This window comes from Hyperolius riggenbachi, chromosome 2 (genome assembly GCF_040937935.1).
Source record: "Hyperolius riggenbachi isolate aHypRig1 chromosome 2, aHypRig1.pri, whole genome shotgun sequence".
Lineage (NCBI taxonomy): Eukaryota > Metazoa > Chordata > Amphibia > Anura > Hyperoliidae > Hyperolius > Hyperolius riggenbachi.
In genome coordinates, this window is record NC_090647.1 from 146,983,215 (window position 1) to 146,992,645 (window position 9,431).

The 9,431-nt window shown below is 61.1% G+C and overlaps 15 non-coding genes and 32 pseudogenes across 15 annotated transcripts; all 47 read right to left on the reverse strand.

Moving 5' to 3' along the window:
• Positions 1-46: 46 nt before the first annotated feature.
• On the reverse strand, positions 47-165 carry LOC137552904 (5S ribosomal RNA; annotated as a pseudogene).
• Positions 166-248: 83 nt separating this feature from the next.
• LOC137553064 (5S ribosomal RNA) lies at positions 249-367 on the reverse strand. The gene has a single exon (XR_011027210.1). It is a non-coding gene; the product is annotated as a 5S ribosomal RNA (ribosomal RNA).
• Positions 368-450: 83 nt separating this feature from the next.
• Positions 451-569, reverse strand: LOC137553076 (5S ribosomal RNA). The gene has a single exon (XR_011027211.1). It is a non-coding gene; the product is annotated as a 5S ribosomal RNA (ribosomal RNA).
• An 84-nt stretch (positions 570-653) lies between these two features.
• LOC137553087 (5S ribosomal RNA) lies at positions 654-772 on the reverse strand. The gene has a single exon (XR_011027212.1). It is a non-coding gene; the product is annotated as a 5S ribosomal RNA (ribosomal RNA).
• Positions 773-855: 83 nt separating this feature from the next.
• On the reverse strand, positions 856-974 carry LOC137549388 (5S ribosomal RNA; annotated as a pseudogene).
• An 83-nt stretch (positions 975-1,057) lies between these two features.
• LOC137557592 (5S ribosomal RNA) lies at positions 1,058-1,176 on the reverse strand (annotated as a pseudogene).
• Positions 1,177-1,260: 84 nt separating this feature from the next.
• LOC137553098 (5S ribosomal RNA) lies at positions 1,261-1,379 on the reverse strand. Its single transcript, XR_011027213.1, has one exon. It is a non-coding gene; the product is annotated as a 5S ribosomal RNA (ribosomal RNA).
• Positions 1,380-1,463: 84 nt separating this feature from the next.
• LOC137556791 (5S ribosomal RNA) lies at positions 1,464-1,582 on the reverse strand. Its single transcript, XR_011029429.1, has one exon. It is a non-coding gene; the product is annotated as a 5S ribosomal RNA (ribosomal RNA).
• An 84-nt stretch (positions 1,583-1,666) lies between these two features.
• Positions 1,667-1,785, reverse strand: LOC137553109 (5S ribosomal RNA). Its single transcript, XR_011027214.1, has one exon. It is a non-coding gene; the product is annotated as a 5S ribosomal RNA (ribosomal RNA).
• Positions 1,786-1,868: 83 nt separating this feature from the next.
• On the reverse strand, positions 1,869-1,987 carry LOC137550726 (5S ribosomal RNA; annotated as a pseudogene).
• An 84-nt stretch (positions 1,988-2,071) lies between these two features.
• Positions 2,072-2,190, reverse strand: LOC137556834 (5S ribosomal RNA). Its single transcript, XR_011029472.1, has one exon. It is a non-coding gene; the product is annotated as a 5S ribosomal RNA (ribosomal RNA).
• Positions 2,191-2,273: 83 nt separating this feature from the next.
• Positions 2,274-2,392, reverse strand: LOC137557858 (5S ribosomal RNA; annotated as a pseudogene).
• Positions 2,393-2,476: 84 nt separating this feature from the next.
• On the reverse strand, positions 2,477-2,595 carry LOC137558758 (5S ribosomal RNA; annotated as a pseudogene).
• An 83-nt stretch (positions 2,596-2,678) lies between these two features.
• Positions 2,679-2,797, reverse strand: LOC137551352 (5S ribosomal RNA; annotated as a pseudogene).
• Positions 2,798-2,880: 83 nt separating this feature from the next.
• Positions 2,881-2,999, reverse strand: LOC137553121 (5S ribosomal RNA). The gene has a single exon (XR_011027216.1). It is a non-coding gene; the product is annotated as a 5S ribosomal RNA (ribosomal RNA).
• An 83-nt stretch (positions 3,000-3,082) lies between these two features.
• On the reverse strand, positions 3,083-3,201 carry LOC137558897 (5S ribosomal RNA; annotated as a pseudogene).
• An 83-nt stretch (positions 3,202-3,284) lies between these two features.
• LOC137548191 (5S ribosomal RNA) lies at positions 3,285-3,403 on the reverse strand (annotated as a pseudogene).
• An 83-nt stretch (positions 3,404-3,486) lies between these two features.
• LOC137556835 (5S ribosomal RNA) lies at positions 3,487-3,605 on the reverse strand. The gene has a single exon (XR_011029473.1). It is a non-coding gene; the product is annotated as a 5S ribosomal RNA (ribosomal RNA).
• Positions 3,606-3,688: 83 nt separating this feature from the next.
• Positions 3,689-3,807, reverse strand: LOC137548192 (5S ribosomal RNA; annotated as a pseudogene).
• Positions 3,808-3,890: 83 nt separating this feature from the next.
• LOC137557298 (5S ribosomal RNA) lies at positions 3,891-4,009 on the reverse strand (annotated as a pseudogene).
• Positions 4,010-4,092: 83 nt separating this feature from the next.
• LOC137557860 (5S ribosomal RNA) lies at positions 4,093-4,211 on the reverse strand (annotated as a pseudogene).
• An 83-nt stretch (positions 4,212-4,294) lies between these two features.
• LOC137548104 (5S ribosomal RNA) lies at positions 4,295-4,413 on the reverse strand (annotated as a pseudogene).
• A 74-nt stretch (positions 4,414-4,487) lies between these two features.
• LOC137553133 (5S ribosomal RNA) lies at positions 4,488-4,606 on the reverse strand. The gene has a single exon (XR_011027217.1). It is a non-coding gene; the product is annotated as a 5S ribosomal RNA (ribosomal RNA).
• An 83-nt stretch (positions 4,607-4,689) lies between these two features.
• On the reverse strand, positions 4,690-4,808 carry LOC137554054 (5S ribosomal RNA; annotated as a pseudogene).
• Positions 4,809-4,891: 83 nt separating this feature from the next.
• On the reverse strand, positions 4,892-5,010 carry LOC137553145 (5S ribosomal RNA). Its single transcript, XR_011027218.1, has one exon. It is a non-coding gene; the product is annotated as a 5S ribosomal RNA (ribosomal RNA).
• An 83-nt stretch (positions 5,011-5,093) lies between these two features.
• LOC137558150 (5S ribosomal RNA) lies at positions 5,094-5,212 on the reverse strand (annotated as a pseudogene).
• Positions 5,213-5,284: 72 nt separating this feature from the next.
• On the reverse strand, positions 5,285-5,403 carry LOC137548161 (5S ribosomal RNA; annotated as a pseudogene).
• An 83-nt stretch (positions 5,404-5,486) lies between these two features.
• On the reverse strand, positions 5,487-5,605 carry LOC137548193 (5S ribosomal RNA; annotated as a pseudogene).
• An 83-nt stretch (positions 5,606-5,688) lies between these two features.
• LOC137552810 (5S ribosomal RNA) lies at positions 5,689-5,807 on the reverse strand (annotated as a pseudogene).
• Positions 5,808-5,890: 83 nt separating this feature from the next.
• LOC137558151 (5S ribosomal RNA) lies at positions 5,891-6,009 on the reverse strand (annotated as a pseudogene).
• Positions 6,010-6,082: 73 nt separating this feature from the next.
• Positions 6,083-6,201, reverse strand: LOC137557765 (5S ribosomal RNA; annotated as a pseudogene).
• An 83-nt stretch (positions 6,202-6,284) lies between these two features.
• LOC137554343 (5S ribosomal RNA) lies at positions 6,285-6,403 on the reverse strand (annotated as a pseudogene).
• Positions 6,404-6,486: 83 nt separating this feature from the next.
• LOC137553156 (5S ribosomal RNA) lies at positions 6,487-6,605 on the reverse strand. Its single transcript, XR_011027219.1, has one exon. It is a non-coding gene; the product is annotated as a 5S ribosomal RNA (ribosomal RNA).
• An 83-nt stretch (positions 6,606-6,688) lies between these two features.
• On the reverse strand, positions 6,689-6,807 carry LOC137553998 (5S ribosomal RNA; annotated as a pseudogene).
• Positions 6,808-6,890: 83 nt separating this feature from the next.
• LOC137548712 (5S ribosomal RNA) lies at positions 6,891-7,009 on the reverse strand (annotated as a pseudogene).
• A 72-nt stretch (positions 7,010-7,081) lies between these two features.
• On the reverse strand, positions 7,082-7,200 carry LOC137551137 (5S ribosomal RNA; annotated as a pseudogene).
• Positions 7,201-7,283: 83 nt separating this feature from the next.
• On the reverse strand, positions 7,284-7,402 carry LOC137558152 (5S ribosomal RNA; annotated as a pseudogene).
• Positions 7,403-7,485: 83 nt separating this feature from the next.
• On the reverse strand, positions 7,486-7,604 carry LOC137548194 (5S ribosomal RNA; annotated as a pseudogene).
• An 83-nt stretch (positions 7,605-7,687) lies between these two features.
• On the reverse strand, positions 7,688-7,806 carry LOC137556836 (5S ribosomal RNA). The gene has a single exon (XR_011029474.1). It is a non-coding gene; the product is annotated as a 5S ribosomal RNA (ribosomal RNA).
• An 83-nt stretch (positions 7,807-7,889) lies between these two features.
• LOC137551581 (5S ribosomal RNA) lies at positions 7,890-8,008 on the reverse strand (annotated as a pseudogene).
• Positions 8,009-8,091: 83 nt separating this feature from the next.
• LOC137557861 (5S ribosomal RNA) lies at positions 8,092-8,210 on the reverse strand (annotated as a pseudogene).
• Positions 8,211-8,293: 83 nt separating this feature from the next.
• On the reverse strand, positions 8,294-8,412 carry LOC137558153 (5S ribosomal RNA; annotated as a pseudogene).
• A 73-nt stretch (positions 8,413-8,485) lies between these two features.
• Positions 8,486-8,604, reverse strand: LOC137553168 (5S ribosomal RNA). Its single transcript, XR_011027220.1, has one exon. It is a non-coding gene; the product is annotated as a 5S ribosomal RNA (ribosomal RNA).
• An 83-nt stretch (positions 8,605-8,687) lies between these two features.
• LOC137554055 (5S ribosomal RNA) lies at positions 8,688-8,806 on the reverse strand (annotated as a pseudogene).
• An 83-nt stretch (positions 8,807-8,889) lies between these two features.
• LOC137556954 (5S ribosomal RNA) lies at positions 8,890-9,008 on the reverse strand (annotated as a pseudogene).
• Positions 9,009-9,091: 83 nt separating this feature from the next.
• On the reverse strand, positions 9,092-9,210 carry LOC137554264 (5S ribosomal RNA; annotated as a pseudogene).
• An 83-nt stretch (positions 9,211-9,293) lies between these two features.
• Positions 9,294-9,412, reverse strand: LOC137553181 (5S ribosomal RNA). Its single transcript, XR_011027222.1, has one exon. It is a non-coding gene; the product is annotated as a 5S ribosomal RNA (ribosomal RNA).
• Between the last annotated feature and the right edge of the window lie 19 nt (positions 9,413-9,431).

The following is a 9,431-nucleotide window of genomic DNA, read 5'->3' on the forward strand; positions in this document are numbered from 1 at the left end:
GCTTCCCACGCGTGATCATAGCCATTGGGCCTCAAACCCAAAAAAACGCCTGCAGCACCTGGGGTTCACAGTCGGTCTCCCATGCAGCTACTAACCAGGCCTGAAGCCGCTTAGTTTCCGCGATCTGTTGAGAGTGGGCGCTTTCGGCTTAGTGTGGCCACAGGCAACCTCCAAGGCGCCGTTCCGGCGCCTTGAAGGTGAGGCTTCCCACGCGTGCTCATAGCCATTGGGCCTCAAACCCAAAAAAACGCCTGCAGCACCTGGGGTTCACAGCCGGTCTCCCATGCAGCTACTAACCAGGCCTGAAGCCGCTTAGCTTCCGCGATCTGACGAGAGCGGGCGCTTTCGGCTTAGTGTGGCCGCAGGCAACCTCCAAGGCGCCGTTCCGGCGCCTTGAAGGTGAGGCTTCCCACGCGTGCTCATAGCCATTGGGCCTCAAACCCAAAAAAACGCCTGCAGCACCTGGGGTTCACAGCCGGTCTCCCATGCAGCTACTAACCAGGCCTGAAGCCGCTTAGCTTCCGCGATCTGACGAGAGCGGGCGCTTTCGGCTTAGTGTGGCCGCAGGCAACCTCCAAGGTGCCGTTCCGGCGCCTTGAAGGTGAGGCTTCCCACGCGTGCTCATAGCCATTGGGCCTCAAACCCAAAAAAAACGCCTGCAGCACCTGGGGTTCACAGCCGGTCTCCCATGCAGCTACTAACCAGGCCTGAAGCCGCTTAGCTTCCGCGATCTGACGAGAGCGGGCGCTTTCGGCTTAGTGTGGCCGCAGGCAACCTCCAAGGCGCCGTTCCGGCGCCTTGAAGGTGAGGCTTCCCACGCGTGCTCATAGCCATTGGGCCTCAAACCCAAAAACACGCCTGCAGCACCTGGGGTTCACAGCCGGTCTCCCATGCAGCTACTAACCAGGCCTGAAGCCGCTTAGCTTCCGCGATATGACGAGAGCGGGCGCTTTCGGCTTAGTGTGGCCGCAGGCAACCTCCAAGGCGCCGTTCCGGCGCCTTGAAGGTGAGGCTTCCCACACGTGCTCATAGCCATTGGGCCTCAAACCCAAAAAAACGCCTGCAGCACCTGGGGTTCACAGTCGGTCTCCCATGCAGCTACTAACCAGGCCTGAAGCCGCTTAGCTTCCGCGATCTGTTGAGAGCGGGCGCTTTCGGCTTAGTGTGGCCGCAGGCAACCTCCAAGGCGCCGTTCCGGCGCCTTGAAGGTGAGGCTTCCCACGCGTGCTCATAGCCATTGGGCCTCAAACCCAAAAAAAACGCCTGCAGCACCTGGGGTTCACAGCCGGTCTCCCATGCAGCTACTAACCAGGCCTGAAGCCGCTTAGCTTCCGCGATCTGACGAGAGCGGGCGCTTTCGGCTTAGTGTGGCCGCAGGCAACCTCCAAGGCGCCGTTCCGGCGCCTTGAAGGTGAGGCTTCCCACGCGTGCTCATAGCCATTGGGCCTCAAACCCAAAAAAAACGCCTGCAGCACCTGGGGTTCACAGCCGGTCTCCCATGCAGCTACTAACCAGGCCTGAAGCCGCTTAGCTTCTGCGATCTGATGAGAGCAGGCGCTTTCAGCTTAGTGTGGCCGCAGGCAACCTCCAAGACGCCGTTACGGCGCCTTGAAGGTGAGGCTTTCCACGCGTGCTCATAGCCATTGGGCCTCAAACCCAAAAAAAACGCCTGCAGCACCTGGGGTTCACAGCCGGTCTCCCATGCAGCTACTAACCAGGCCTGAAGCCGCTTAGCTTCCGCGATCTGACGAGAGCGGGCGCTTTCGGCTTAGTGTGGCCGCAGGCAACCTCCAAGGCGCCGTTCCGGCGCCTTGAAGGTGAGGCTTCCCACACGTGCTCATAGCCATTGGGCCTCAAACCCAAAAAAACGCCTGCAGCACCTGGGGTTCACAGCCGGTCTACCATGCAGCTACTAACCAGGCCTGAAGCCGCTTAGCTTCCGCGATCTGACGAGAGCGGGCGCTTTCGGCTTAGGGTGGCCGCAGGAAACCTCCAAGGCGCCGTTCCGGCGCCTTGAAGGTGAGGCTTCCCACGCGTGCTCATAGCCATTGGGCCTCAAACCCAAAAAAAACGCCTGCAGCACCTGGGGTTCACAGCCGGTCTCCCATGCAGCTACTTACCAGGCCTGAAGCCGCTTAGCTTCCGCGATCTGACGAGAGCGGGCGCTTTCGGCTTAGTGTGGCCGCAGGCAACCTCCAAGGCGCCGTTCCGGCACCTTGAAGGTGAGGCTTCCCACGCGTGCTCATAGCCATTGGGCCTCAAACCCAAAAAAACGCCTGCAGCACCTGGGGTTCACAGCCGGTCTCCCATGCAGCTACTAACCAGGCCTGAAGCCGCTTAGCTTCCGCGATCTGACGAGAGCGGGCGCTTTCGGCTTAGTGTGGCCGCAGGAAACCTCCAAGGCGCCGTTCCGGCGCCTTGAAGGTGAGGCTTCCCACGCGTGCTCATAGCCATTGGGCCTCAAACCCAAAAAAAACGCTTGCAGCACCTGGGGTTCACAGCCGGTCTCCCATGCAGCTACTAACCAGGCCTGAAGCCGCTTAGCTTCCGCGATCTGACGAGAGCGGGCGCTTTCGGCTTAGTGTGGCCGCAGGCAACCTCCAGGGCGCCGTTCCGGCGCCTTGAAGGTGAGGCTTCCCACGCGTGCTCATAGCCATTGGGCCTCAAACCCAAAAAAACGCCTGCAGCACCTGGGGTTCACAGCCGGTCTCCCATGCAGCTACTAACCAGGCCTGAAGCCACTTAGCTTCCGCGATATGACGAGAGCGGGCGCTTTCGGCTTAGTGTGGCCGCAGGCAAGCTCCAAGGCGCCGTTCCGGCACCTTGAAGGTGAGGCTTCCCACGCGTGCTCATAGCCATTGGGCCTCAAACCCAAAAAAACGCCTGCAGCACCTGGGGTTCACAGCCGGTCTCCCATGCAGCTACTAACCAGGCCTGAAGCCGCTTAGCTTCCGCGATCTGACGAGAGCGGGCGCTTTCGGCTTAGTGTGGCCGCAGGCAACCGCCAGGGCGCCGTTCCGGCGCCTTGAAGGTGAGGCTTCCCACGCGTGCTCATAGCCATTGGGCCTCAAACCCAAAAAAACACCTGCAGCACCTGGGGTTCACAGCCAGTCTCCCATGCAGCTACTAACCAGGCCTGAAGCCGCTTAGCTTCCGCGATCTGACGAGAGCGGGCGCTTTCGGCTTAGTGTGGCCGCAGGTAACCTCCAGGGCGCCGTTACGGCGCCTTGAAGGTGAGGCTTCCCACGCGTTCTCATAGCCATTGGGCCTCAAACCCAAAAAAACACCTGCAGCACCTGGGGTTCACAGCCGGTCTCCCATGCAGCTACTAACCAGGCCTGAAGCCGCTTAGCTTCCACGATCTGACGAGAGCGGGCGCTTTCGGCTTAGTGTGGCCGCAGGCAACCTCCAAGGCGCCGTTCCGGCGCCTTGAAGGTGAGGCTTCCCACGCGTGCTCATAGCCATTGGGCCTCAAACCCAAAAAAACGCCTGCAGCACCTGGGGTTCACAGCCGGTCTCCCATGCAGCTACTTACCAGGCCTGAAGCCGCTTAGCTTCCGCGATCTGACGAGAGCGGGCGCTTTCGGCTTAGTGTGGCCGCAGGCAACCTCCAAGGCGCCGTTCCGGCGCCTTGAAGGTGAGGCTTCCCACGCGTGCTCATAGCCATTGGGCCTCAAACCCAAAAAAACACCTGCAGCACCTGGGGTTCACAGCCGGTCTCCCATGCAGCTACTAACCAGGCCTGAAGCCGCTTAGCTTCCACGATCTGACGAGAGCGGGCGCTTTCGGCTTAGTGTGGCCGCAGGCAACCTCCAAGGCGCCGTTCCGGCGCCTTGAAGGTGAGGCTTCCCACGCGTGCTCATAGCCATTGGGCCTCAAACCCAAAAAAACACCTGCAGCACCTGGGGTTCACAGCCGGTCTCCCATGCAGCTACTAACCAGGCCTGAAGCCGCTTAGCTTCCGCGATCTGACGAGAGCGGGCGCTTTCGGCTTAGTGTGGCCGCAGGCAACCGCCAGGGCGCCGTTCCGGCGCCTTGAAGGTGAGGCTTCCCACGCGTGCTCATAGCCATTGGGCCTCAAACCCAAAAAAACGCCTGCAGCACCTGGGGTTCACAGCCGGTCTCCCATGCAGCTACTAACCAGGCCTGAAGCCGCTTAGCTTCCGCGATCTGACGAGAGCGGGCGCTTTCGGCTTAGTGTGGCCGCAGGAAACCTCCAGGGCGCCGTTCCGGCGCCTTGAAGGTGAGGCTTCCCACGCGTGCTCATAGCCATTGGGCCTCAAACCCAAAAAAACGCCTGCAGCACCTGGGGTTCACAGCCGGTCTCCCATGCAGCTACTAACCAGGCCTGAAGCCGCTTAGCTTCCGCGATCTGACGAGAGCAGGCGCTTTCGGCTTAGTGTGGCCGCAGGTAACCTCCAGGGCGCCTTGAAGGTGAGGCTTCCCACGCGTTCTCATAGCCATTGGGCCTCAAACCCAAAAAAAAACGCCTGCAGCACCTGGGGTTCACAGCCGGTCTCCCATGCAGCTACTAACCAGGCCTGAAGCCGCTTAGCTTCCGCGATCTGACGAGAGCGGGCGCTTTCGGCTTAGTGTGGCCGCAGGCAACCTCCAGGGCGCCGTTCCGGCGCCTTGAAGGTGAGGCTTCCCACGCGTGCTCATAGCCATTGGGCCTCAAACCCAAAAAAACACCTGCAGCACCTGGGGTTCACAGCCGGTCTCCCATGCAGCTGCTAACCAGGCCTGAAGCCACTTAGCTTCCGCGATATGACGAGAGCGGGCGCTTTCGGCTTAGTGTGGCCGCAGGCAAGCTCCAAGGCGCCGTTCCGGCGCCTTGAAGGTGAGGCTTCCCACGCGTGCTCATAGCCATTGGGCCTCAAACCCAAAAAAACGCCTGCAGCACCTGGGGTTCACAGCCGGTCTCCCATGCAGCTACTAACCAGGCCTGAAGCCGCTTAGCTTCCGCGATCTGACGAGAGCGGGCGCTTTCGGCTTAGTGTGGCCGCAGGCAACCGCCAGGGCGCCGTTCCGGCGCCTTGAAGGTGAGGCTTCCCACGCGTGCTCATAGCCATTGGGCCTCAAACCCAAAAAAACGCCTGCAGCACCTGGGGTTCACAGCCGGTCTCCCATGCAGCTACTAACCAGGCCTGAAGCCGCTTAGCTTCCGCGATCTGACGAGAGCGGGCGCTTTCGGCTTAGTGTGGCCGCAGGTAACCTCCAGGGCGCCTTGAAGGTGAGGCTTCCCACGCGTTCTCATAGCCATTGGGCCTCAAACCCAAAAAAACACCTGCAGCACCTGGGGTTCACAGCCGGTCTCCCATACAGCTACTAACCAGGCCTGAAGCCGCTTAGCTTCCACGATCTGACGAGAGCGGGCGCTTTCGGCTTAGTGTGGCCGCAGGCAACCTCCAAGGCGCCGTTCCGGCGCCTTGAAGGTGAGGCTTCCCACGTGTGCTCATAGCCATTGGGCCTCAAACCCAAAAAAACACCTGCAGCACCTGGGGTTCACAGCCGGTCTCCCATGCAGCTACTAACCAGGCCTGAAGCCGCTTAGCTTCCACGATCTGACGAGAGCGGGCGCTTTCGGCTTAGTGTGGCCGCAGGCAACCGCCAGGGCGCCGTTCCGGCGCCTTGAAGGTGAGGCTTCCCACGCGTGCTCATAGCCATTGGGCCTCAAACCCAAAAAAACACCTGCAGCACCTGGGGTTCACAGCCGGTCTCCCATGCAGCTACTAACCAGGCCTGAAGCCGCTTAGCTTCCACGATCTGACGAGAGCGTGCGCTTTCGGCTTAGTGTGGCAGCAGGCAACCGCCAGGGCGCCGTTCCGGCGCCTTGAAGGTGAGGCTTCCCACGCGTGCTCATAGCCATTGGGCCTCAAACCCAAAAAAACGCCTGCAGCACCTGGGGTTCACAGCCGGTCTCCCATGCAGCTACTAACCAGGCCTGAAGCCGCTTAGCTTCCGCGATCTGACGAGAGCGGGCGCTTTCGGCTTAGTGTGGCCGCAGGTAACCTCCAGGGCGCCTTGAAGGTGAGGCTTCCCACGCGTTCTCATAGCCATTGGGCCTCAAACCCAAAAAAAACGCCTGCAGCACCTGGGGTTCACAGCCGGTCTCCCATGCAGCTACTAACCAGGCCTAAAGCCGCTTAGCTTCCGCAATCTGACGAGAGCGGGCGCTTTCGGCTTAGTGTGGCCGCAGGCAACCTCCAGGGCGCCGTTCCGGCGCCTTGAAGGTGAGGCTTCCCACGCGTGCTCATAGCCATTGGGCCTCAAACCCAAAAAAACGCCTGCTGCACCTGGGGTTCACAGCCGGTCTCCCATGCAGCTGCTAACCAGGCCTGAAGCCACTTAGCTTCCGCGATATGACGAGAGCGGGCGCTTTCGGCTTAGTGTGGCCGCAGGCAAGCTCCAAGGCGCCGTTCCGGCGCCTTGAAGGTGAGGCTTCCCACGCGTGCTCATAGCCATTGGGCCTCAAACCCAAAAAAACGCCTGCAGCACCTGGGGTTCACAGCCGGTCTCCCATGCAGCTACTAACCAGGCCTGAAGCCGCTTAGCTTCCGCGATCTGACGAGAGCGGGCGCTTTCGGCTTAGTGTGGCCGCAGGCAATCGCCAGGGCGCCGTTCCGGCGCCTTGAAGGTGAGGCTTCCCACGCGTGCTCATAGCCATTGGGCCTCAAACCCAAAAAAACGCCTGCAGCACCTGGGGTTCACAGCCGGTCTCCCATGCAGCTGCTAACCAGGCCTGAAGCCACTTAGCTTCCGCGATATGACGAGAGCGGGCGCTTTCAGCTTAGTGTGGCCGCAGGCAAGCTCCAAGGCGCCGTTCCGGCGCCTTGAAGGTGAGGCTTCCCACGCGTGCTCATAGCCATTGGGCCTCAAACCCAAAAAAACGCCTGCAGCACCTGGGGTTCACAGCCGGTCTCCCATGCAGCTACTAACCAGGCCTGAAGCCGCTTAGCTTCCACGATCTGACGAGAGCGGGCGCTTTCGGCTTAGTGTGGCCGCAGGTAACCTCCAGGGCGCCTTGAAGGTGAGGCTTCCCACGCGTGCTCATAGCCATTGGGCCTCAAACCCAAAAAAACACCTGCAGCACCTGGGGTTCACAGCCGGTCTCCCATGCAGCTACTAACCAGGCCTGAAGCCGCTTAGCTTCCACGATCTGACGAGAGCAGGCGCTTTCGGCTTAGTGTGGCCACAGGCAACCGCCAGGGCGCCGTTCCGGCGCCTTGAAGGTGAGGCTTCCCACGCGTGCTCATAGCCATTGGGCCTCAAACCCAAAAAAACGCCTGCAGCACCTGGGGTTCACAGCCGGTCTCCCATGCAGCTACTAACCAGGCCTGAAGCCGCTTAGCTTCCGCGATCTGACGAGAGCGGGCGCTTTCGGCTTAGTGTGGCCGCAGGTAACCTCCAGGGCGCCGTTCCGGCGCCTTGAAGGTGAGGCTTCCCACGCGTTCTCATAGCCATTGGGCCTCAAACCCAAAAAAACACCTGCAGCACCTGGGGTTCACAGCCGGTCTCCCATGCAGCTACTAACCAGGCCTGAAGCCGCTTAGCTTCCACGATCTGACGAGAGCGGGCGCTTTCGGCTTAGTGTGGCCGCAGGCAACCTCCAAGGCGCCGTTCCGGCGCCTTGAAGGTGAGGCTTCCCACGCGTGCTCATAGCCATTGGGCCTCAAACCCAAAAAAACGCCTGCAGCACCTGGGGTTCACAGCCGGTCTCCCATGCAGCTACTTACCAGGCCTGAAGCCGCTTAGCTTCCGCGATCTGACGAGAGCGGGCGCTTTCGGCTTAGTGTGGCCGCAGGCAACCTCCAAGGCGCCGTTCCGGCGCCTTGAAGGTGAGGCTTCCCACGCGTGCTCATAGCCATTGGGCCTCAAACCCAAAAAAACACCTGCAGCACCTGGGGTTCACAGCCAGTCTCCCATGCAGCTACTAACCAGGCCTGAAGCCGCTTAGCTTCCGTGATCTGACGAGAGCGGGCGCTTTCGGCTTAGTGTGGCCGCAGACAACCTCCAAGGCGCCGTTCCGGCGCCTTGAAGGTGAGGCTTCCCACGCGTGCTCATAGCCATTGGGCCTCAAACCCAAAAAAACGCCTGCAGCACCTGGGGTTCACAGCCGGTCTCCCATGCAGCTACTAACCAGGCCTGAAGCCGCTTAGCTTCCGCGATCTGACGAGAGCGGGCGCTTTCGGCTTAGTGTGGCCGCAGGAAACCTCCAGGGCGCCGTTCCGGCGCCTTGAAGGTGAGGCTTCCCACGCGTGCTCATAGCCATTGGGCCTCAAACCCAAAAAAACGCCTGCAGCACCTGGGGTTCACAGCCGGTCTCCCATGCAGCTACTAACCAGGCCTGAAGCCGCTTAGCTTCCGCGATCTGACGAGAGCGGGCGCTTTCGGCTTAGTGTGGCCGCAGGTAACCTCCAGGGCGCCTTGAAGGTGAGGCTTCCCACGCGTTCTCATAGCCATTGGGCCTCAAACCCAAAAAAAACGCCTGCAGCACCTGGGGTTCACAGCCGGTCTCCCATGCAGCTACTAACCAGGCCTGAAGCCGCTTAGCTTCCGCGATCTGACGAGAGCGGGCGCTTTCGGCTTAGTGTGGCCGCAGGCAACCTCCAGGGCGCCGTTCCGGCGCCTTGAAGGTGAGGCTTCCCACGCGTGCTCATAGCCATTGGGCCTCAAACCCAAAAAAACACCTGCAGCACCTGGGGTTCACAGCCGGTCTCCCATGCAGCTGCTAACCAGGCCTGAAGCCACTTAGCTTCCGCGATATGACGAGAGCGGGCGCTTTCGGCTTAGTGTGGCCGCAGGCAAGCTCCAAGGCGCCGTTCCGGCGCCTTGAAGGTGAGGCTTCCCACGCGTGCTCATAGCCATTGGGCCTCAAACCCAAAAAAACGCCTGCAGCACCTGGGGTTCACAGCCGGTCTCCCATGCAGCTACTAACCAGGCCTGAAGCCGCTTAGCTTCCGCGATCTGACGAGAGCGGGCGCTTTCGGCTTAGTGTGGCCACAGGCAACCGCCAGGGCGCCGTTCCGGCGCCTTGAAGGTGAGGCTTCCCACGCGTGCTCATAGCCATTGGGCCTCAAACCCAAAAAAACGCCTGCAGCACCTGGGGTTCACAGCCGGTCTCCCATGCAGCTGCTAACCAGGCCTGAAGCCACTTAGCTTCCGCAATATGACGAGAGCGGGCGCTTTCGGCTTAGTGTGGCCGCAGGCAAGCTCCAAGGCGCCGTTCCGGCGCCTTGAAGGTGAGGCTTCCCACGCGTGCTCATAGCCATTGGGCCTCAAACCCAAAAAAACGCCTGCAGCACCTGGGGTTCACAGCCGGTCTCCCATGCAGCTACTAACCAGGCCTGAAGCCGCTTAGCTTCCGCGATCTGACGAGAGCGGGCGCTTTCGGCTTAGTGTGGCCGCAGGCAACCGCCAGGGCGCCGTTC